Raw genomic sequence first — 24,813 nt, 5'->3', positions numbered from 1 at the left:
TGCAACTTTTTGTTTGTGAGTTACTGTTTTAACATTTAATATTTATAACTTTTTTCTTAAATTCTGATACTTAACTAAAAACTAAATAATTAAAAAATCTTATGCAAATTGTCTTGGCTTTTTAAAATAAATTTGATCAAAGATTTACTCAGTGTTTGGCTAATAGTAAGTCTTGGTAAAGACAAAATGTATTCCCTTATTTTTATTATAATTGTTCATGCAAACAATGACATGACTTACAAAACAAATTACTTTTAACACAAATAATTTTTGGTCACCATAACTGTGTTAATAAGATTTGACTGTATAACTTTTTTCATTTTTTAATTAAAGATAAATTTTAAAATGAGTATCAAACCTAAAAAATGTAATGAAAGAATCAAAATAATAATAAATAAATAAAAAACAACAGAATATGTAGGACATGGATATTGAATCTGAGGCATTTATCTAATATTTCTTTATAAAAATTTTACTAAAATTTGTAATGAGAACCAAAAATGGATAAAATGAATTTATCTTGAAAAAAATTTTCAACTATAATAATGAAACACACTACATCTCAATGAGCCAAAAGAATTCCATTTAGTCAATTACCAAAATTTGATTTAAATTTAATTTAAATTTAAAGAAAAAAATTAAATATAATAAAATGCAAAAATAATGATTTGAAGAATAATTTAATAAATTGGTCTTTAAAATAGTTTCTCTTGCTCTGGCTATTATGGGAACAGTTAATTTTCTACTGATGGATTTACATGAAATATTTGTTTAAATTAATAAAAGCTATTTCCTGAAAGAATAGAGCATGTTGCATGCAATATACACTAAATTTTGGTATGAAATGATCTTTATAGATGAATATCTTTTTGATGTCTAAATTTATCAAACTGTCTATTTTCTACATTTCTTTAGATATTAATTAAACAGTACTTTCCATACTTCACCTTTTACCAATAGTAAAATTCAAAGTTGGATTTGCCAGAGTCAAAAGAATTCTATTGACTCCAACTCTGCCCTAAAATATCCAACTCCAATTCCACAACACTGTTGTAAAGGATACAAACAAATGTAGAACAAATTGTGTTCTATATCATTCATTCATTTGTATTCTTTGCAAGCTTTTCCATTATATTTTGACTATAATTTCTCTTATGGTGTAATTTGTTCATAACATACAATTCAATATAAAAATACTATAAATTAAAATATTATTTTTCATATGAAATAGATATTCTTTTTTTAATGGAAATTTCCATTTCTAACTGTATCCAATTTACCTTTAAAGATTTTGTATTTTGTATTGAATTGTACTTGTGCTAAAGACTGTTCTTTGTTCTTTATCCAAATTGTTCTTGAGTTAAACTGAAGATGAGAAAAAGTCTCAAAAATTTTATCCTTTATAAATCTTCAGACTTCTAAATTTTGTTTTATGAAATCATGTTACTAAAAAAGTAGATTTGATCTAACTTTTAATCACCTACAAAAAGAAATCTAAAGCAATAATTTTGTGCAGGAAGTATTATTAAAGATCAATTTATAATCTTTTTATATATAACCATTTAGCAGTGATGTCAATTATTTTAAAACTATGACTGACTTTTCTTCATTTGATTATTTCTTGACATTTTTAACATTTAAAAAGAAAGCAGAGTGATAAACTGTAAAAATAAAAGAAGCAACAGAAGTAGAGTTTTTAACATTAATCATTGAGAAATCAGAATATACAACACTAGAAAAAAAATTAGATTAGAATTTAAAAAATGGAATTTACTGACTTCCTGTCTATAATCTGCAGATTATATGTTAAAAAACTCTTCTGATTTCATGGTATGGATTATAGGTCACTACATGTAATCTACAATTTTTCTGAAACATTAAGAAAGGCATTAAAATCATTCTACTTTTCTTAACATCAAGAAGTCTTCTCAACATGACAAATTAATAAATAATAATAATAATAATAATAATTAATAAATATTCAGGTTATACATATTTAACTGTTTAATCATATTCTTTTAATATCAGATTCAATAAAAACTTATTTCCAGTAATTGTAGTCTTATATACATACCCTGTTTAATATTATGATTTGGATATCATTATCAATATTGGCAAAGTGATTACTGTAAGTGAATTCTACTGTATTTGTGAATATTTTGTAAAGATTGTTTTAAAAAGTAACTGAAGAATGGAAGACATATTTGTTAAAATTAAAAACAAAAAATGTATATTTTTATTTTTCAACACTTTAAATAGTTCTCAAAAATGTCCATTTAATTGAAGTAAGTGCTCTACTATATAAGATAATACAAATATTATCTTAATATAAGGTAATATTATACTTTTGTACATCATTTTATGCATGTGATGTCTTTTTCCAATCTTTGCAAAAAGCAATTTGCATATATCTAATTTAAAACTATCACTTTCTTTTGAAATAATATTAATTAATTTAAAATATACATAGCTTAATGAAGATGTTTATTATTTAACAATTTAAATTAGTATTTTTGAATTAATAAGAAATAAATTTTTTGAATACTCTAAATTTATACACATTCAAATTTTGAAATTTCTTTTGCTTTTCAAATTTTGAACATTCTTTTGATAATCTTTTAATGTAGAATTATTATTTAAATAAATAGATTTAAGAAATAAAATACACTATAAAATTAAATTTTTACCTTTTTTAGCAGCAGCAGCAGCAATAATTTCAGTAGACTGATTTATTTCTGAAAAATGGTCTATACGGTTGATGTCAATATTCAAATTTTGGATTTCTGATTCTATATTACCTTTCATATAAAAGAAAAAAAATACTCTTTAATTGTAAACAATAAAAAAATTATTAAAAATTAAAATTAACATATAACACTTAATAAATAAATAAATAAAATTATATAAAAAGTTACCTAAATCATTTTGACAAATGGCTATTAACATTCTAGTTGACTAAATTACAAGATTAAACAATGGATACTCAAAATCAATACAATCAATATTCATTTAAGATTGAAATTCCTATTAATAACTGCTATATTTTCCATATTAAATTCCATTAAAACATCTTTTTTGTTAGCCTGTTAAAATGTTTACATATTTCCATTACTTTTTATTAATGTTTTATTTGATGACATTGATTTATTTTATATTTTGAAAACATTAGTATCAAATTTTATTGATTTAAAATTTTTTTTTAATTATTCTGTATTTATATTGCTGATTGAACATTTTACTTTACACTATAAAAATAGGTTAATTAATTAGAATTTAATTTACTATAGAAAAATAGCTCTAATAAATTATAGTTGATTAACACATCCTTCCTTCATTTAAAACCAATTTAATTTTAATGTATTTTTAATCTGTTAATTTGATTTTTTTCAGGTTGTTTTAGAAATTTTAACATTAAGTAGTAATTGTTTCAAAACTGTAATTATTTTCAGCGTATAAACATATATAAGCATATGTATATTAAATTTTAAAATCTTAGACAATTGTGTAGTAATAATAATAAAATATAAAATTATAATAATTAAATTAACACGCGTTGATTTTCAGATATTGTGATATCACAATAAAATAATATGTATATAAGAATAAGTTTTATTAAAGTTTATGTTGGCAAATATATTATATTCTTCCACAATACAGAAATAAATAGAGCTTGTAAGAATACAGCAATTCATAAAAATGTGTTATTAAGAATATGGAAAATATTATTTTTTATAAGTGCTTTTTATTAATTTTTTCCAATATGAATAAATCTAAATGAAGTGTTTTATATTTAAGGTAACTGTTTAGGTCATTGACTGCTACAATAATTTTCTGTCACTTGAGTTTTTTTAATAATATACTTTTTATGTTCATTATTTCTTAAATATTTAGCAGGATCAATCATTCCACAATAATTTCAATTGGAATATTTAAATCATTTTCTCCTCAAAATTAAAATGCGAATGTTATTATTTTGTGTTGAAATTATTATTAAAACTTGTTTTCACATTATCACAAAACTAATAGAAAATGTAAAAAAATCAATCTCTTTCAACTTTTCTCTCTGTTGCATCTTTTTATATTGATTTACAAAAATTTAGACAAAATGAACAATGATGTGTTCAATTTATGATATTTTTTTCAGTATCAAAGTTATTGCTAACTAGATTTATCTAATCCATAAGAAGTTATTTTCTGGTCTCTTTTAAAATTTGTTTGAAATTATTATTTTCTCTCATTCTTTTTTAAGCTTTGCACTTTAATTTTTAAATAGACTTACAACTTACTGGCTGCATCATAACTAATACAGCCATTAAGTCATCATTTTCTGGCAACATCCTAATAATGTAATTGGTCCTTTGATAAATTAGACAGTATTCAAATGCACACACTAATTGATCAAAGTAAAATAGAACAGAAACAGAAATACAAAAATTGAAATATTTTTCATTCCAGGTTTCTGTTTGGATTTTTATGAACAGAAATTTCTAAATAAGAAATATCACTTCCATGTTTCTGTCTGGTGTTTAAAATACTTTTTGATAATATGAAAACAAGAATTAAATATTTTGGTGGATATTCACACTTACAAAACATGTGGAATGTTTTAGTGATATTATATTCATTGAATGAACACTAATTTAATTCATAATATACATCTAAACAAGCATTATTATTATTGTTAGTATTAGTATTAGTATTAAAAATTAAACAACAAATACTTAAATAATCAGAATTATAAAATTACTCTAACTGAAATTAAAATTAAAACTGATAAAAGATTTAATGTTTTACAGAAAAGATAACATTTAAAATTTATCTCACAATGACTTTTTAAAATGCATTCAACTAAATACTTTAATATTTTAAAAATTATGAAAAAATAATAAAATTTATCAACTGTCTTATTTTCAAAAAACTAAACATTTATTATAATTTTAATACAACCGATATTTTTTATTTTCAAATTCTTATCATTAATATTAAAAATTTAATCATAAAATTATAAATTTTGAGATTAATAAAAGAACACAAAACATGGCTATAAAATAAAATTTTATTGAATATTTTATTATCCAAGCAATATATACCATTTTTTTTCTTTTATAAAATATACACATTTAAAAAATATAAAATTTTCACAAATTTTCCTTAAAAATTAATATTAAAAAACAATTATATAAATTATTAAATTTTTCTAGTAACAATCTTATTTATTTGGTATTTCGTATCTAATATAAAATTCTTTAAGTGCATCTTTATTATGAAATATAATTATCATTTTCATTATGTCATATGAACTATTTTAATTATTTTGATACCAAGATTTTAACAAATGTTTTAACATGAATATAATAGTACTGCTTATTTGATATAAAAGAATGATAATTTTTTTAAAAATATACACTTTTTGATTATTGCAAAAAGTAAATTACATTTATTATTTTATTCATTTGAATTATTTAGAAGGCTCATTTACAAAAATAATTATTAAAATTTTTGTTATAAAAAGCAAATAAAAGTTCTTATTTTGAAGAAAGAATAGTAAAAAATTATTTGAAATGTAAATGTTCAATAACAATTAAGTAAGATGCAGTAGCAAACAATAGTTATTGTAGTGGCTTTTTCCAAATACATTTGTTGCTGCAAATCTAGCATATATTTACTTAAAAAATGCTTATTAAAATACATTGAGAAAACACAAAAGCCATCAAAGTATCATAAATAATAAATATAACAACAGAAATTTATTTAATGCCAAATTATTAAAGGAATTTTGTGTTTTCAAATAATTCAAATTTCAATAATTATAAACATCATGTAAAAATAATTTCCAGTTACAATTTATAATCTAATATCTATTTAGATAAAAAAATATGTTTTTCCTATTCTTCTAAACTTAACTTTTCAAACAACAAAAACAGATTATAGATATTTTGTTTGTAAAGCTGATAGAGAAAATATAACTTTATAATAATCATAGTCATAACAACAATATATGATTTCAATTCTTTGTAAAATTTGTTATAGAAATAAATTATACTGATATTGCATTTTAGGATTAAATCATATCTGACAGAAGGATTAAATTAGGATAGGATTGTGTAATATAATTAGTAGGGTTATAATTTATTGACAAGATGATAACCTTTTAAAATTTTCTTGAAAGAACTTTCTAAAATTACACTATTATCACTATAACATGGATAAAGTATAGTTTGTAAAAGAAAATGGACATTAAATCATTAAATAGTTATTGCATTAAAGTATATATGCAGTTGAATCTGATTAATTTAAATTTTATTAATTAAAATTATTGGATAGATTAAAGCCACTATTATTCCACTTGAAACTTGTATTTAAATTATTGTTAAAAATGCAGTTAATTAATTTTTTAGTACCAATTTGGATAATTTGATGTTAACATGTCTTGTACTACAAAAAGATATTTAAAAAAATGTAATCAACTGATTTTTAGAATTGTAAAATGTGCATTTGGGTAATTTCTGATATACATGTTTCATAAAACTTCTGAAATGTACATAAAATTGCCATAATTGTTCCACAGTTTTAGTAACATTTGAATCTTGATAGTGGCATTATTTAGCTTTGTTTTTCTGATGGACATCATAAAAACATAGCCAAAATAAAAATATTTCACTGTGTTATAACACAATAGTATAATTTAATAAAGACAAATGATTGGAAGATTAAATCAGGCTGTATAGCCCGATTTAATCCAGCAATCATTTGGCTTTAATATAACTATCGGCTTAGAGATGTTTATACAGTCAAACCTGTTTTTATGCGGGGGATAGGGACCGCATTAAAAAAAACGCATTAAAAAAATCTCACGAAACTTCACGAATGGCTGTAAATAATAGTTTTCACGACACAATTAAAAAATATTTTTTTATGCGGTCAACAGGGACCGCATAAAAAAAAGTCTCACATAGAAAATAACTCAAAACCGTACGAAATAGAATTTATTGACAACAGATGTCAGCACTTGACTGCATCGTCTGGTCTATCGTCTGTTTTACATATTTTTGTCCAGGTGGTGTTTTGTTGACTTAAAAAGTAAATTATTTCATTTTTCGCATATTCATGCAATAATATTACTATAATAAGTGCATTTATGCTATAATAAGTTTATTTAGCTATAATAAGTCAACGTAAGACATGACAAATCGCACGAGACTAGTCGCCAACTATACCGCACAAATTAAAAATTCGCATTAAAAAAATCGCACATAAAAAGAGCGCATAAAAACAGGTTTGACTGTACAGTATATATAATATATGTAAACATTTTAAAAATTTAAAGTATTTTTTACGTGATATATGCTTGAAGTTGTAGGAGTATATTTTTTCATTTTTATAAATAATGGAAAAATATGTTCCTACAACTTCAAACACAAAAGTATTATTATTTGAAAAAATTGTTAATGTTTTAACTAAAATAAACAAAAATTGATTATTTAAAGACTAAATTATGATTTTAAATATTTTTTATATTTAAAATCATAATTTTGAAGACTTTAAAATAAGTAAAGCAAACAGTTCTTGCATTTTAAATAAAATTCATATTTGTTTAATATATGAACTTATATATAATACCAATAAAATGTTAAAATTCACAGATTAAATTAGATGTATGAAATTAAGTGCTATATAATAAAATTTTTATCAATATAAAAATTTAAAAAAACTACAAAAACATTTATTCTACATTCCTTCATGAAATATATCTGTAAACATATAAAAGTTTATTAGCAATCTTCACATATTTCTGTTTATATATTTTATAAATGTTGATTTTAGTTTAATGATTATCAATATTTTCTGGTCATTAAGAACATATTCAATTAAATTGTCTCTCAGAAATAATTTACAGTTAGTCTACTTGCTTTTAACTAATAAAATTTGTTAGAAAAATATTTAAAATTTTCTTCAGAAAAACTATTTTATAGAAAAATTTGCTAAGATAACCTTCATTATACAACACTTCAATTTTTTAGATGTACACTTATCCCAAAGCTTTTTGTTTGCATTTGTTTTTGAAAATTTTTCTTTATGATGATTTTTATCTATTTTTCAATTTTATGCACAAAACTCCATTGTGGACACCATGATAGTTTTTCTTTTTAATTTTGAGGATATATATATATCTAATGTAGTACATACAATTGTTTAGATCATTATTCTGTTTCCATATGTAGTTTGCTTTTCATTAATAGTCATCATCATCATCATTGATATAATTGTTAAATAGATTTAAAATGTTACTTTTAATGACAATTAATATATATTGCCATGTTATTATTAATACTATATAGATTTTATATGGATTATGTTATGTTATTTAAATGCATTTTGGGATGAATAGAACAACTTCTTGGATATTAAGGAATATATAGTAATTTTTCTTATTTAAATGAATAAAAACAAGCATTTTCTATTTTATAGTATTTTAGTATAGCATTTTATTATAGTATTTTATAGCATTTTTAAATATTTGCTTATAAATAATATATTTCTGTTATAAATATAAAAACATAGGATAGATATATATCATGTATATATGTAGTATTGGAATTAATATTCAGCATTATTTGGTATTTGGATACATTACTTGTATCCAAAAAATATTTGCAGTAAAAGATTATTAAATTATAAAAATATAGGGAAAATAAAGCAGCAAATTAATTTATTTACATAAAATTTATTAATAGAAAATAAAATTTCTTGGTATATATTTTTTGTGTAATTTTCTTCACAGTTAGTTATTCATTTCTGCATGCAAATTAAGTTGACAATATTTAATTGAACATAGTTTTTGTTTCATATTTCCTTCTTCACTTGGGCACTATCTTATTTAAAAGAAATTACATCAATCCACCTGATTAAAATTTAATTTAAAATAGATCTTTTAATTAACAACAAAATTAAAATATGAATTCATAAAATAATGTCAACTGGGAAAGTTATTTACAGAAATATTTTTATATTGGATAGAAGTAAATTCACTAGCTGGAATGGCAAGAAGTGCCACTACAGGAAGAGCAAAATTCGGTACATTTTCATTTATAATTACTTTAAATAAAATTAAATCATAAAATAGGTGTAAAGGGGCTAATCTACATTAAACAAGCTTCAAAATGATGTAAATAAAATGTAAATATAATGAATGCACAGGACCATAATGAATTGGATATAGATTTTGCTTTCGTATATTCTGTATATGAGTCATTCACAGGCCAAAGTGATTTAACTCCACTTTTTGAAATTTTTTAAACTTGATTGATATTTAACTTTTTAAATTTAAAATAAATATCCTTAATAATTAGACTGAACACTAAATTATTTATTTAGGCCATCACTAAATGAAAAAATTTTTTTGGTCATAGAATAATGAATAATTTATTTCAAAAGGCAATGTGACTTCAAACTCTTAAGTAAATCATTTCAATAATGCAATTCAAATGCTTATATGTATTTTAGTATTTTAAGTAATTTTTTAATGCAACAGAATATATTAGACAACAACAGTAAACTTTTTACTATTATCCCATCATAAAAAAAAATACATTTAATATGTTAAATACCAAATCAATTTTGTTTACCTGTTCATTTATGCCACACACACATTTTATTTGAAAATGTAACTAAAAAATTTCACCAGATGATTAGTATGATATTAATCAAAACTAGTGAAAAGAAAGCATCATTTCACATGTTCAAATAACTCATCAGGATTTTTTCTAGACAAGCAATTAGAAAATTCTATCACTAACAGAAAGGTAACAGTTACAGGATTACCAGTAAATTGGCTTAAAAAGCATTGGATAAAATCAGAAAAGTCAAAACTACATATATAATTAAAATATGATTTTAACAAAAATGCAAAATTCAGTGCCATTAATATTAAAAAGTCTGTAGCAATAGTTATGAAAAATTTAGACCAGCCTTTCTTATATCCTACAGGCAGAACTGTGACAAGAGAAAAGAAGAAAGATATGATGGACCTGCTGAAATCCATTCCTCCTATTAAACATGGTTATTATAAAAACTTAAAAACAAATTGACATGGCAGATCCCTGAACATGTGTGAAGAAGAAGACATTATTTTTGTTGCTAGTTTTGATATTAATACTTAAATCTAACTACACTAATAATGATAATAACAGTTGTAATGGTTACAGAACATTTATCATCAATTTTTTCTAAAATTCTGTAATAAACAATATATGTTGTGATATATGTGTGATAATGAATTTTTTCTGTAATAAAAATGTTTTTCAATGTGAATTCAATGGGATTAATTATTTTCTTTTTATTTTCACTTGCCAAACTGATAAGGATATATTGTTTTATGCATTTTATAAGTCATTAGATAAAAGCTATGCCTGTAACAATATATTTTACAATGTTTATTCACATTTAAATTTTAAAAAATAATGTATTATTTTTTAAAATTTGTTTTGTGGTGTTAATCAATTTGCAAATGAGCAACTCATACAGATTTAGCCACAAAGTTAAGTAGTTGATATTTGGATGAATAGTAAACACCCATATTTCATATCTGGATGAAATACTTCCTCAAAGCCAAACTATTAGACCAAATAGTCTCATTTTAGTTGAGACAGAATGAAGAAAAGATGAAATACAAAATAAAATGAAAATTTAAAAGTATGTTATTTATTAATAATCATTACTCAAGTGATAAACTGTAACGAAAGAACAATAATGCTTCTGCATTCATAGAAAATAAGCAACTTTGTTGGTTGTCATAAATACTTCCAGCTTTGCTGAACATACTGTACATTCACTAAACACTCTATTTGGTGGACCAGCCAAAAATAATGGTCCTCAACAAGATTTAATTTTCTACTTTTCATCACATAATTCATAAAGTTTTTATTTTTTTAAATCATCATCTTTATTATTGAATAAAAGATGTTCCTTCCATCTTATGCTCAGCCTTTTGTTTTATTCAGTTCCTAATAAATCAGTTGATATTCAGTTGAATATTAAGTATCTGTTAATTGGGAAAGGTAAGAATATTCAGCATTCTAAATTCAGCAATAAACAATAGCATCTGAATAATTATTTGGTAAGTACAGAATGTTAAGAATAATTTTTCTTAAACTTTTTTTAACGATTTAAAATTATTTGTTATTTGGCCAAAAAAGTCTATTTGGTGCATTCCTATGTTTATGTACAGGGTGGACCATTTTAATCAATCCAGTGAAATAACTTGAAAAATACACATCCTATAAAAATCATTGAACCAGAAATGCTAGACTTCAGGAAACCAAAAATGGAGCTATCAGTTTCATCACAGATGGCACTAAAATTGGTTAAAATAGAGTAAACTTCATTGTCTTAAATGGAAATCCTTGGTTTTTATTGCATGTTATGACTCTACATCAAAAATAGACAAACTTTTATCTAAAACATTTTTTTTGAAAGATGCATTTATCAGAAGTTATGACTGTTTGAAGTTTTATGCAGTTGCCATACAGTGCACACATAAATCTGTGGGCATCTGTAAAGTTCACTGAAAACAAGAAGAAAAATGATAAAATAGTCATTAGGAAATTATTATTATTTGATAGAATCAAGATCAATGTCTTTTCTTTATCACAAGGCTTTAACACACTGTTGGCACTATTTTTGTATCAGTTCATTATTTGAAGAAAAACAAATGATTCCACCAAATAAAAAATAAAGTAAATTTAAATTCAATACATCTTCATAAATTCTATCTTTAAATTATAAAATTCTTGGTAATAATAAACAAATGAAAGCACACAAGATCATTTTAAAATTATTAAAATAAAAAAATAATCAAGTTTGTCTTTGACAATTCATTATATGTGATGAATAGAATGATATCTGGGAAACTATTAAATAGATGTACCAATTGCTCATTACATGTAATTAATTTAAATAATTAATTCAAGCTGCATTATTATGGTATATCTTCACTTTGAACAGTTTTACAGATTTTTTACAGCTATCAAAAAATAAACAACTAGAAATGTTTTTGATTATTAATTTAATTAAATATAATATCATCTCCATAAATTTATCTATTTATATTCTATAAATTTAGTTTTACATGTTAGAAAATGTCTAATAAACATTGTGAAGATATAAAACTAGAAAATAACATTTCTAATGTACTTAATAAATCTTTTCAGCTTTATTAGTTTTTAACTATTCGAAAATCTTAACAATAATAATAATTATACTAAACCATAATATATTTTAAAAAATTATTTATTTAAAACTCCCAAACAGCCAGAGAATTCATGATTTTTTGAATATACTAAACAGTAACAAGAATGGATTGAATCTAAAATTGGAACAAGAAAGTTCAAGTTGGACATTTTTGGATACTGATATCCAATTTAAAAGTGGAAGTATATTTACAAGCACTTAAGTTAAATTCATATATCATCCACTATACATTCCATCCTGCTCTGACAATGCATAATGTTTTCAGCTTTTCAAGCACTCATCACAAGAGCACTTTTGTATTCCTATAGTATATATGACAGGTTAAAAAAACTTAAGAGAATCAAAGAAATCACTGCAACCCTGAGATATAAAACAGTCACTGGACTAATTTATGAGAAAAGCAGACTCACAAAAAGAAAAAGTTATGAATAAGCTGAAGGACTGCAAGGAATCTGTTATTTTCAAAATAACACTCACTGTTTATAATCTTTTAAGAAATGACAGACAACAAACCAAAGAAGGAAGAATAAGCAGGAGTGTACAGAATACTACATGAAAACCAGTAGTTGTGAATAAAGAAAGATTATGTTGGTATTACAAAAAGAAACCTGGCAGTTTGGCTTAAGAACACAAATACAATGTAGAAAAGGGCACTGTAATATAGTACTGTCTAAAATGTCACAGACAGAAGCCTGAATTGTGATATGGGATGAAGCTAATAACCTTAAGTTGTATACTCTTCAACTTTAACAATAAACATGGAAAAGATCAAAATACACAGAATCAAAGTAATGGACAGATGCTTTAAACCAGCAGTTCCCAATCTTTTTTTGACCAGGGACCACTTTGATTTCATTGTTGTTAGCAGGGACCACAAGGTTTAAGAAAAATAAACTGTGTCAATCTAAAAATAAACTTTAATGAAAACTTTTAACATAAGTAATCGTTGAATTTGAGTAACATGCTTTAACAGTACTATTATAATAGAAAACATAACATTTTTAGTAAAAATTAAATTCAGTTTGTATCAATGTGGGAATAATAATTTAAAATGAATAAAAGTTTTAAATCTTTTGTGGACCATATTTTAGCTCTTGCGGACCACTGGTTGGGAACCGCTGCTTTAAACTGAGAGATACAGAAGTACTACCTTCAGCCTCAAACTACATCATAAAAAAAAAAATTTAAGATATGAATATTTCTGATATCCTTACACCCTTACAATCAACTTTGAATTCTTTATTTATTTAGATTATTTAATCTTATATGTACAAATATAAACAATCTTAATCCTGATAGTTACATATTAAAGCCACATGTTTTCTGAATTATATCAGGCTATATTGCTATTATTATTATTTATTAAATGCTAAATAATTTGGCACTAGAGGAAAGGTGTTAGGTTAAATTAATTATTAAAATATTAATTTAATTATTAAATTTAGCAAGAGATGGCACCTAATTCCATCTATTGGGAAAATTCTATTACTCAAATCCATGTTTTCCATGATTGCTATGAACCCTATCTCTGAGTAGGAGGTATGAAGAATGACCTTGAGAAACAGCACTACACTTCAAACAGTTCAGTGACATTTTAACAGTGCTGTGACAGGATAACACATAGTATGTAACTGTGTAAATACAATCATTTTTATTTTGTATATTGTTTGATCAGCACTGATTTTGATAAAAAAACATTAATTTTAATCATGTATAATAATTTATATATTTATTATTCACAAGTTTCCAGAACACACCTTTGAATTCTGCCATATGAGGGCATATATCTCAGCAGCCATTAAGATACTGCTAGTTGTTAAAGTAGGTCTGCAATTTTTTATTTTTCATTGGTGATATGCCTTATAAAACCAGTTCAGGTAGATATTGTGCGTGGTTGGCTGTTAAAATAGCCAGAGGGTTCTTTATAAGTGGTTTGAAACTATATGCAAGATACATAAAAATGTGATGATTGATTTTTCTGGACATTGACACAAGATTGTCCAATGTATTCAACAATTTCAGTTACATTCATTTCCAAGTGATGGAAATTTAAGAGAATGGGTAACCAGCCACACATATATATCAAGCTAGATAACTAATTTTGCTATCATTAGAGACTAAAGTCCATACAGAATGATTACTTGCAGATAGGGTTTGTGATGGATCTACATTTCTTAAGGACACAAATGTTTTGTGACAATTCATGAATTAAAAGTTCAAATACTTTATCACTTGAAAAATAATTATAAGAGTGAAGACTCCTATAATTAAACATTTTTTGGTAATCATAGACTTTAATTTTAATAAGATATTCAAATATAGCTGAATATTCCAAAGGCAGTCATTCTCTCATGTCATTATTCCACAATTTTATAGTACTAATTGGTGAAAACAACTGTCCATCTAAAAATAATTTAGAAAATACAAGTTTGTAGAAGATACTATGCAAAAATCTGAAAATTTTGCATTAGACTTAATTCTACGATATTCTGTGAATGTCTTTGACTGCTTTATGAATTAAATTACAATACAAATATTTCCTGATAGATAATAATAGTGGAATATTAGTAAAATTACAGAAGCAAATTTTTCCAATTATTTTCTAGAGACGAAAAAATAAGATATAGGTTTTCTTAATTTTACTTTAAAATTTTTATCAGTTTTAAAAGATATTTCCCCACCATGCATGTTATTTTTCTTTATTTTACAAAAAATTTAAACTTGTATAAAAACACTTGAAAATATTCTGTTTATAATTTAAAATATAAAATCCTTTAGAATTACTAACAAAATGGGCATTATGAACAAATTTCTATTAGTAATTTCAGAATCAATTTTATTCTTAATTCTATAGTTCTGCAGTTCTTGCAGTATCTCAATGGCAGCACGATGGTGGTTCCACAGTATGGGAAAACACATGAACCTTCTCTGGAAACTTGTGGATGTAATGAAATCCAAACATTATTTTGTGATTTTATTTTTCTTTGCAATGTGCAGTTTCACAATACTTATCACGAATCATTGCTGTTAAAAATCCTATATATTGACATTCAGAATTGACACAATAAAAATTATCACTTTTTCCCTCTTTACATTAAATTATTTAATTTTATCAGTTACTATTTTATTTACAAAGCTGCAATGATTCATGCAACTACTTTACATGGTCTTTTCTCTTAATTAACGTTTTCATAACTTATTAACTGAAAGAGCAAAACTACAGATAATCCTATAAGGTATTTCCTTCAAACATACAAAGAAAAATTCTCTATTATATTGAACATATATGTCTACTATGACTATGATATTTATTTTTCAAGTTTACTATAGATCAATTATAACAAATATATCTGAAAACATTCAAAAATGTTTTAATAATAATTTTTTTCAATGATTTTCTACGATGATAATTATTAAAAATAAATCATTGGAAAAAAATGCAATAATACTATTATTCAAAATAATCAAATAAAAGCAAAACATTAAAACAAATCTAACAGAAACAAAATAGCAATTATAGTGGTTCCTTGTACTTTCAATGACTAACTTCAAATGCAAATTTCAACAAAAATTTGCCTGAGTTTTTGTTGCTTCAAATTTCAAACTGTGCACCAATTAAAAAATGTGCTAAAAGTGTAAATGCAATTTGTTGTGCACCCAAGTTGTCACTCTCTCTTGTTCTTGTGTCAGGCTCATATGTTATCAGTGCTTTTTGTTTTTCCTTTGTTTTTGGTATGTTTGATTATATAGCATGTTATTTGTTAATTTTTAACAATTTTTTCTTGCAATTTTTCATCATCATCATCTTTGGGTGCTCCTGTATTTTTTTCATCCTTTAGTTCAAATTTCTGGAACAGAACTTTTTAAACACCATGTTTGAAGTTTAGGAGCATCTTTTCAATATACATTATGAATTTCTTTTACTGTTTGTACAACGTTATATCCTTTCCGAATTTACAAGCAATAAAGCATTTGCTGAAAAATGCCCGATATGAAGACATCTTGATTTTATTCAAACAAAATGAAAAGTTTAAAGTAAGCTTCCAAACATAGAATACAATCTCATATTAGCAATGTGTTATCAACAAACTGTTATATTGATAATTAAATTATTCATCTATGTTAAGTAACGATAGCTGTTAAAAATATGCAACTTTCTGTTCAACCGAACGTAAGCTTTACTTATTAACTATGGCATTGAAGTGTACGGAAGCAATAAAGCCTAAAAGGAAGATTGTAATATTGACAATTGATGTGAGAAAGGAAGTTATCACAAAGTATAAAGCAGTATGCATGTGACAGATCTGGCAGCCATGTTTAAAATGCCAATCTGGCATTTTAAACATGTGACCAGTTAATGCAATTTTCATTTATTACACAGTATTTACTTATTTTGCTTATCATTTTTATGTTTTATTATTAGGGCATTTAATTGTATTATTTTTACATTAAATAATGTAAAAATAAGACAGTTTTGTAAAAATAAGCTGTTTTAAGTTTATCAAAATGAGTAATGTTTAGGATCTAAGAATGGATTAATTCACTTTTCATTATTTCTAATGGGAGAAAAAAAACTGAATTTGGACCTCCTGGAATGAATTAAATTTGAAGTATGAGGCACCACTGTATTGCAAAAAGAAAGTCTTAAGATGATTTAAATATTCCTAGCTATTACATATAATTTCATATTCAAAATAAGCCAAGAAATGTAAAATTAAGTTCATATTATGCAATTTTCTTGCAATATTTATTGTTTGACACATACGGCACAGAAATTGCTTGACAAACAAGTCATATACATTGATTTCTTTTCTTTGTCTATTAAAAATCAATCTAATAATCAGAAAAATTTTAAATCACATCATGACTTATTCTTATTCTTTGTATGACTGATTACTATTTATTCTTGTACTTTAAATTAATTTATTAAGTTAAATGAACAAATAATTAATAATTGAGAGATTAAGTGGACTAAAATAAACTATTATGAACTACCAAATCCAAAAATGATCATATCTAGAAAAATCATGTAATTTATAAAAAGTTTGACATCAAAGACAATCATCAGTGACTTTTATTATATAATATGGATTAGATAAATTAATATATCATGTAACATTTGATAAAAATTAATTTTTATATGTAATTTTATATAAATTGATGCATAAGGTTTGCAATGGAAAATTCTTGATCAAAAGATTTTATATGAAAAAAAATAAAATAAACTGTAACCATAAAAACATACAAAATTCCTACTCAAATTTTTGCTTTCATTTCCATGACTTTCTCTGACTTACCCTGACCAACTTTGTACAAATTCCTAGACCCTCACATCCCCTAAAGTATGGAGCATTAACAAAATAAAATAGCATTTGACTTCCTAAGCACATATGTTTTGCTTCTCCAATATTTTAATTAGTTATTTTTTTTAATTAACAGTTATATATTTTTTATAATTGCTGAATTATTAAAATTCTATTATTTATCTATTATTAAATGTATTACTAAAATTGTTACACAAACCATAAATCTACAAGACTGAAAAAAAAATTATTGTTTATTATTCATTAACAAATTCTATATAATCCATATATAGAACTATATATTTATTAAATTTATCTCTTAATAAATTTTCTGAACTTTATAAAAATATTAATAAACTGAAAAAAATCAGAAATTATTTTGTTATGCAATCAAAATTATTAAAATAAAAAATGATAAATGATATCATTTAAATTATTTATCATTTTGTGTACTTTGTAAATTTTTGTGTAAGCTTAGGAGGAGAAATTTTGAGTTCTGAAAATACTCTACACCCTTTTTCATAAGTTGTATTGCACCACATTACTTCTTGCTGCTTGCAGATGGCTACACTTCAGTCAAGCACATTGTCAGAAAAAATCAACAAGGCAGCCAAGACAGCCAAATGACTTTTTGACAATTTTTAACAAATTCCCTGACATTCCATGACTTTTTCTGAACACTAATGAAAATCCCTGACTTTCCTATTGCTGTTTGAAAACTTTTTCTGCAGGTTATATAGATAATTCATTTTAGAATTTGTGATTCTTCAAAAGTTCTTAATAAAACCAAATTTTACTAAAACTAATACATCAGCCTAATGTATAATGCTATCTTACAATTTAAAAAAATATCATTTCTATTTATTGTTCAGTAATTAAATTTTTTAAGGAAATAATCTTATTAAAATATCTGGGCAGTCTCTGTCACAGTATGCCAAAAACAACCACTAGTGGTGCCCCTAGCTATTATTTAAATTAATGAATTTATTATTTATACCAGGGATGGGCAACCTGCGGCCCTCGGGCCGCATGCGGCCTGCATTCATATATTTTGCAGCCCGCGACGCATAAAATGTGAATAAATATATCAATTTCCCAGCTGAAGGAAGTATGCAACAAAATTCAAACGTTATTTTTATAACTTATGTATGTGAATAGTTTTTCCCGCAATGAATTTAGTAAAAATTAAAACAAGAAACCAGCTAACAGACACATCGGAACTAGTTTAAAACTAGCAGTGACGAATATTTAACCAAATATTTCCAATATATTACGTTTACATCAGTTCCAGAAGGTAAATTAAGTATACCTATGCTAATTTCTAATTATATACGAATAAATAATTCTGATTTACCAACATTTTTTCTCTTTCTCTTGTATGCGGCCCGCATCAGTTCAAAAGTCTTAAAATGCGGCCCTTACATAGAAAAAGGTTGCCCATCCCTGATTTATACCATGGAATGAATGCCCATTATGGGGCATCCCAAGCTACTAGTTTTATACAGACCATTTCAAAATTATAAACACACACAACTTTTTTCAATAACCAAAACATCAACAATAGTAATGTATTTATTACATTAGTATGTTGTTTATAACATCAATTTAAACATTTTCTGAAATTTGTAGAGATATCTGACAATTACAAAAAAAAAAACTTATCACAGATTTTCAATTTTTGAGTGTTTTGAAAGTATAAACACAGGTGCATAAAATTAGTATAATTTTTCTATTGATTATTGGTTTAATTAGTTGTCACCAGAGTGAGTATCACTCATTAAAAAGTGGTGCCGATTTTAAACAGTTTTTTGTGATTTAAAACAATGCCTCATGGAAAAACACTAACAGAGTTGGAAATATGTGAAATTTACCAACTAAAAGGATCAGGACAATCTCTAAGACAAATTTTGGCAGCTATAAATTGACCTACATGTGCTGTGAGAAATGTTTAACTCAGGGTGAAAATCATGTCAGAAATAAGCAACATAGAAGGCCTAAACTCCTTACAACTAGAAACGAAAGAAAGGTTTTTCAGCTACTGACAGTCAACATTGCCAATTGCAGTTTCACCGGCAACTATATGGAGATGTATGCATAATCATAAAAATGCTAAATTTACAAAAATGGTTGCCAAATCAAAATTAACACAATTGCACAAAACAGTTAGATTAAAGTGGGCCAAAGACAAGATGACATGGAAAGAGGAGTGGAAACAAATAGTCTTTTCAGATGGAAAAAAAAAAAAATGGAATTTGGATGGACCTGACAGTTATAGTCACTACTGGCATGATTTGAGGAAGGATGAAAAGTCAGAATGAGCAGACAGCAAGGTGAGGACTCTTTGATGGTGTGGGCAGGATTTAGATGGAGGGTAAAACAGACATTGTATTTATAAAAGGTAGAATGAACTCAGAAAAGTATCAAGAACTGTGGTATCAAAATTTAATAACTTTTGAATCATTTAATGGGTGAGAAAACTAGCAATTCCAACAGGATAATGCTGTCATTCATGCATCAAAGTCAATGAAAAATTGCTTTGCTAAAAAAAAAAACTTAATGTAATTGATTGGCCATCATGGAGCCCTGATTTCAACCCAATAGAGAATGTTTGGGGCATTATGAGTCATATTGTTTATAGCCAAAACAGACAATATAATACTGTAAATGCAATGCATCACGCACAGTTTTATTCCAAACCTTAATGACTTTTTCAAACTTGACTGGTTCACCCCTAACTACTTCACAACACAATTCCTCACAGGTCATGGCAAATTTGGCACTTATCTTTCATGTTTCACCAATCATCCTTCTCGTCTCTGTCCTGTCTGCCAGGTGGAGGACAGCAGCACACACTACATCTTTGATTGCATTATCCTCAAAGTGGAACATCTGGAGATAAAACTTTTCTTAAATGACCATGGGATTTTGTGGCCTTGTTGTCCTTCAGATCTTTTCAGCAATGAAGAGATATACTTTGCCTTCTCCAGGATGGCTAAAAAATTCTGTAAACTGTCTCCTGTGACAACCTATTCCCAATAACCTTTCTCCCCTTGGACTTACAACGCATTAATCGTCCTGTACAATCATTGTATATATTAACTTTTATATCATTTCTACTATCTTGCATAGTGTATTATCATCAACTCATTTTGTGTTCTATGTATCTTTTGTATTTTACCTATTTCATGCTTAACTTCTTAATATAATCTAATTTGTGTACCTTTGCTGTAATATTTATACTAGTAATCAGTGCAATCAAGTCCTACAAATTTTACGTATATATTTTTTTTATCACTACTTTGTATAGTGTTTTATTATTAGTAGTTCATTTCATGTTTTATGTATCTTTCATGTATCTTAAGTATTTTATCTATCTTATGTATTACTGGCCACAATTACCTGATTTATGTATTATCTTGACATAAAATCCACTCTAGTTTATTGTCATACCTTAACTATTTTGTATCTTGGTTATGCTTTATGTGATACCAAGCATGTACTGTACAATGTACTATGCATTAATAAACTATTGATTGATTGATTACTGTAAATGCACCATGCGCTTGTAAATTAGCTATCATGGATTGTTGGAAAAATATTAAACAAAAACAACTTAAAAAACTAATAAAATATATGCCTGACAGAGTATTTGAATTAATTAAATCAAATGGTGGACCTACAAAATATTCAAACATCACAAATCATTTTTTTATGCACCTGTGTTTATACTTTTGAAACAATCAAAAATAAAAATCTGTGATAATTTTTTTTGTAATTGTCAGATAGCTCTAAAAATTTCAGAAAATGTTTAAATTTATATGTTGTAAACAACATACTAATGTAATAAATACATTACTATTGTTTAATGTTTTGGTTATTGAAAAAAGTTAGGTGGGTTTATAATTTTGAAACAGACTGTATATTTCCTATGTTAAATAAAACTTTCAATTTTCATTTTTTAGATTAAAGTACAACATTTCTTGATATTTCCATACATACTTGAATAGCATTTGAGATGTTACAATATAATATGGGATCAGAACTCAAGGATGAAATATACATTCCAATTATAAATTTACATTTTAGTCTTTTAAAATGCAATACATATTATATATTAAGTTTAATTCTCAGATTTAATTTACAAAATTTTATGAAATAAAGTACAAAAAATTTAAACAACAATAATATAATACATAAAATAAAACTAATATGATTCTTGAATATTGCAACTCATGATGATCTAATCAACAGACTGAAAGTTTTGTTTATCAAATCTGTTAAATAATAATAATATAACAAGATCTTTGTCACTAAACTTGTTATTCTTATATAAGCAATTAGATAAACAAGGAATTATTTTTAGATAAAATGTTACAAAATTTGTTGGCAGTAGTTTATTTTATTTCTATTATTATATTATCAACAATAAGATATATTTTACAGTATTTATCAGAATGATCTTATTAATATAAACAAATATTTATAACATAATTATTGCAATATTAACTTTAAAAATATTTATTAAATTGTTAATTCTTAAGCAAATTTTATATTTATCTGATGTATTGCAAAATTTAAAATTACAAATGAATGATTTTAGTTATTATAACAGTCAAATATATTTCTTCAAAATTTAAAAGTTAAAAAAAATTGTTATTGCAGCAGTTAAAAATTCAATATAAGTTTTAGTATGTGTATTTTAAATTTAAAAAATGTAACACAGATAAAGATTCCACGAAAAAATATTTTAATGTGAAAATTTTCAAATTTAATAGAATCTAACATCAGTATCAATCAAAAAATATAAAGCAATAATAAAATTTTATTTCATTTTTGTCTTACGTTACTTCCAAGCAAATGTCTAATCAATATAAAGATTGTTTCTTTATTTATGTAAAATTGTAATTTGATATTTCTATCTAAGTTTTCAATTTACTTAACAATAATAAACAAAATATTATATATTTATTTATAAAAAAATATTCAATATAAAATCTTAACTCACACTTAATAAGAAAATGTTTATATTTTCTACAATAAATTGAAGATATTTCTAATATATTTTTTAAAATATATTTTTGAAATATATTTCAAAAATATAAAAAATATATTTTTGAAATATATTTTTTATATTTAGTTACTATTAAAGCAAATTAAATTTTTTGTTTGTATTAAACTTTCATAAATTTAATTTTATAAAATTCAATATAAGTTGTTATAGTTTTGCTGCTTATTAGTATACTCCTATTAGAAATAATCTTCAATTTAATTTACTGTATAAGTGTTGTTACAAATCATTACATATATAACTAATGTATAATGTGTATTAAACTATACATTTATTTGAAAAAGTTTTATTGATTCTTAATACCCTGTAAATGTACATTTTGATTATTTTTAGAATATTTTTATGGATTTATAAAATAATTACTATATTATATATACATATTTATAATAATAATAAATTCTAAATAACAATTTTTTAAAAAAGTGAAATCATTTTTAATTAAATTCCAATAAAATTTTTGTGATAAAATAAAGCGAAATTTAATTTTAAAAAAGAAACTAAAATGTATTAAAATTCCAGAAAATTTTTTCCCTATTTATATGTAAAGTTTTAACAAATTTTAGCATTGGAAGTATTATATTAGAATGAATATTTTTATTTATTAAATATGCTTATAAATGCTTTACTCTAGTTTTTTAAAAATAAATATTTATGAAAATGATAATTTTAAATTTAGATTAAATAAAAATAAATTACATATTTCATAACTAATTAGAGATGAATTACTTGAATTTATACAAAAATGCTATGATCTCGCCTGAGATGGGTATTAAGCGTGTTCTTCCAAGAAAATCTCTTATGGCAAATATGGCATTTATAATTTTTCCGATCAAGAATGTGAATTTCAATATGTCTTTTCAAATTTCCTGGACTAAAAAATATCCTTTGACAATATGGACAAAATGAACGAACTGTAGAATCTTTGTTAATGGAATTTGGATTCAGGCTTTTTCCTCTTCGTCTATATTGTATTCGAGGGAAGATTTTTTCCTTTTCTGTGTAATAAGAAATTTTATCAATTAGTAATTGCTTGAATCAAATAATAGTCTTATGTCAGAATTAAAATGTGGGCTATTATTACATTATAAAATATAAATTTAAGCAATATGCATTAGCATATAAATAATACTATTTTTTAAATTATATGTATATTTTAAAAATTAGAATAATTTTTAATTCCACTTAAATATTTCAAATACCAAAAGAATAAAATGCTAAACACACAAATTTATTATACATTTCAAATAACAAATATTCAACATATTTTATACTAAATTTCAATGCAATTATATTAAGCTTTAATAAAGTTATTGATTACTTTCTTTATCAATTTCAATAAAAGTAATTATGATTTATTGAAATTGTAAATTATAATTTACATTCCAAATCAATATTTCTGAAAAATGATTTCATATATATCTAATATATTTTAATTATAATTTCAATAATTAGAAAATAAAATATTAAACTGAGATTTTTCTGGTTAAGCATTCAATATTCAGGAATTATTCTGCAAAGAAACAAAAAATGAAAAGAAAAGAAAATTAGTTATGATATAATTTCATTTAATTAAATTTATTAAATCAAGATTTTTACAATTTTAAAGTTCAATTATAGAAACTAATACTGATCATACAAATAAAAATTCACAAATATTTAAGCATATATTAATCTGTATAAGATCTTAAAGGAAAATAAAGAATTCTGTTAGATAAAGAATCTGTTTATGATGCTCTTTATGTTAAACAAAAATTAAAATTTTCAAACTAAATTTTTTTATAATATATATATATATATATATATATATATATATATATATATGTATGTATGTATGTATGTATGCTGAAAAAATTGTGCATTTTCAATATTTTACAAACAGTATGCATTTTAGCTTTACATTTTTAAAGTTAAACAAGAAATTTCAATTTTAATAATAGAAAGATAATTCATAATATCTTCAATAAAAACATGTCAATAATATTAAATGTGATTCTGATTATCCTAATGTAAATTATCTATGTTATATATATATAGATATTTTACCAATTAAAATTAAAACTTAGAATTTCTTAAAATATTTTTAAAATTATAATTAATCATTCAAATTAATAATCTATTTCAGGTTAAGAACAAATTCTGTAGTTATTCATAAAATGTTTATTACTTTGTTATCCTTCTTTAAAAATGCAAAAG

The 24,813-nt window shown here is 24.0% G+C and overlaps 1 long non-coding RNA gene across 3 annotated transcripts in view; it reads right to left on the bottom strand.

Moving 5' to 3' along the window:
- Positions 1-24,813, bottom strand: part of LOC136969143 (uncharacterized) — a 45,692-nt gene that overhangs the window by 3,723 nt on the left and 17,156 nt on the right. For 2 of the 3 annotated variants that reach the window (XR_010879774.1, XR_010879773.1), the window contains exons 4-5: positions 23,347-23,615; positions 2,688-2,798 (exon numbers count right to left, since the gene is read on the bottom strand). This is a non-coding gene — a long non-coding RNA (uncharacterized lncRNA). Of the gene's footprint in view, positions 1-2,687; positions 2,799-23,346; positions 23,616-23,938; positions 24,131-24,813 lie in introns of all 3 variants that reach the window. The other variant, XR_010879775.1, reaches the window with a different exon arrangement.

The sequence above is a fragment of the Centruroides vittatus genome, unplaced genomic scaffold, assembly GCF_030686945.1.
Source record: "Centruroides vittatus isolate TY-2023 unplaced genomic scaffold, ASM3068694v2 contig_1035, whole genome shotgun sequence".
NCBI lineage: Eukaryota > Metazoa > Arthropoda > Arachnida > Scorpiones > Buthidae > Centruroides > Centruroides vittatus.
This window is presented reverse-complemented; position numbering and strand designations above follow the sequence as displayed.